A 2,201-nucleotide genomic window follows, 5' to 3' on the forward strand; every position below is an offset into this window, starting at 1 on the left:
CTTCAGCTGAAGTAACAGAACCATGAGAAAAATCTCAGTCTTTTCTCCAACAAACAGATTCTGGAGGATCCCAAAGCAGATTCCAGGCTACAAGGGAACCGAATCCTGCAGGAAAGTCTCTGATGGTCCGGGTTCTCCTGGTAGCTGAACGATCGATGCTGAAACCTCCCTGCGGTCCGTTTTCTCACTGTTCTGTGAAGGACGGCAGCAGATTAACACGATTCAAACAATCCAAACCAACAATAGTTCTTCATGGTTTCTAAAAGTCTTTCAAGCTCTTAACTCATTTTAAGAGGAAACGTTTGTCTCTTCAGCATTTTAACTTCAGGCTTGTAAACTGAAGTTATGAACCAGTGTTGCTTTGGCTGAACAAAAAGAATCTGCTTTAAACTGAGCCTGAAGTTCTCTATGACCTGTCAGAGGCCTCTGTTGTATTTATTGAAAATACTGACAGGAGCTTAGTACCACCTAACTGACTCCTTAAGAGGGTTTAGCTGTGAACGTTTTGTGCAGTAGATGCGGCGCTCCGGTTCTCAGGCTGGTAATTCATCGAGTGAAAAATTACACAGGATAGTTGCTGGATTTTGTTTCTTGTTTCTTGAACACACAGCTTTTAGATACCACTCACTGAATGACCATAACCCAGTGAAATAAAGCAGTTCTGTGTCCACATTGACCTATGTTTGAAGAGTTCGCATCTTGATTAATTCTGACAGATTTTTGCTGAACAGATTTCTGGCAGGTCCACTTTGTTCTGGACCTGCCAATATGTGTCATCCTTGCTGTTTTCATTGATTTAATTAAATAAATAGGAGGAAAGTTGTTATTGTGTGTTTACTGGTGACAGAGACTGAATAACATTTAAATCTGGTCTTTAGTAAAGTCGCCGTTATCTATCTGACTCCTCCTCTGAGATTATGAGTCATTTAAACTCTGATTGATGACAAAATATAGTTGGAGACTGCATTACAAATTGATGAACAAGAACAGTTCAAAGAAAAACTAATAATAACTGTCTTGGTTGTTTGACTAGCAAACATATGTGCCACTTTGAAAATCATTTTCCATTTGCCACTGGAAAAAATAAATGTCAGAATGCAGAATTCCTCTTGGACTATTACACAATAATAACCTGTTTTTCTGCCAAAGACTTCTCCTCAGGCTTTTCTCCCTTGGGTTGTTTGTTTCTGTTGATGAAAATAAAGTTCCAAGTTAGTCATCATGAAAGCTTCAAAGATAATTTAATAATGAGCAATAGTTTAAATTCTCAGTTGTTTTGATTTAATTGTATGTAAAATGTCGTAACAGCTGAGTATAGAATATAACTGAAATGATTTTTTATATAATTAAGACAAGACAGAAATACTAAAGATGCAGAAAAGAGGAGAAATAATTCCTACCTTGTTATACAAATAATGACAGCAGCTGCTATTCCTACCAGGATTACTATAGACACTCCGATAGCAATTCCTATTTTATTGCCACCATCTAGGAGAAAATAAAACAGAAAGAGAAACATTTGTAATTGTGTTATTATAACTCAGACATGCAGAGACTGCACAGAAAAACAAAAGTGAAAATATGTTTTAGTTGTTTCTGTCAGGAGGAGCTGCTGCTCTGTCCTGCTGTGAAGGTCGGTAGTTTTCACACCTGAGGAGTTTAGAACATTTAAAAAGATTTCTGTTCTGTTTCTGTTGATGTGAAAACAAATAAATCGCTTCAGGTGCCGACCCACAGAACCGGACCGGACCGGACCGGACCGCTGAGAGGAGCTGGTGTCGGTTCTGGTGTCGGTTCGGTTCATTACAATGGTGAAGGCCTGATTGAAGTCTGACTGCGATCTCACACAGATACATGTTGACTGCAAGCTTGATCCAAAAGTCTTTATGTTGCAAAGCATTGTGGGAACAAACTAATAAATAAAGACATTGTGTTTTTTCATAAAGCAAGAAGCTTCATGCAACTTTCAAGATGTTTTCTTAAAATCATTTTTCTCTGATAATTTGGCCTGAAATAAAACCCAGAAGGCCCAACATCTGTTTCCTCTTACATCTGGTTCTCCTCTCCAGTCATATTCAGGTAACAGGATGATGGCGCCTGGTTTGTAGTGACAGGTTCTGGTTCGCTAAAACAGATTTAAAATATTTTCTTCTTGTTTCTAATCAGAGGTCAGGAGCAGCAATCTGGATGTTCCTGGATCT

At 38.4% G+C, this 2,201-nt stretch overlaps 1 long non-coding RNA gene across 1 annotated transcript; it reads right to left on the minus strand.

The window, feature by feature from the left end:
- Nucleotides 1-6: 6 nt before the first annotated feature.
- Nucleotides 7-1,519, minus strand: LOC107835495 (uncharacterized). Its single transcript, XR_001661296.1, has 3 exons — nucleotides 1,401-1,519; nucleotides 1,133-1,187; nucleotides 7-192 (listed from the first exon to the last, which is right to left on the minus strand). It is a non-coding gene; the product is annotated as an uncharacterized LOC107835495 (long non-coding RNA).
- Nucleotides 1,520-2,201: the final 682 nt, after the last annotated feature.

The sequence above is a fragment of the Poecilia formosa genome, unplaced genomic scaffold (genome assembly GCF_000485575.1).
Source record: "Poecilia formosa unplaced genomic scaffold, Poecilia_formosa-5.1.2 Scaffold3051, whole genome shotgun sequence".
Classification (NCBI taxonomy): Eukaryota; Metazoa; Chordata; class Actinopteri; order Cyprinodontiformes; family Poeciliidae; genus Poecilia; species Poecilia formosa.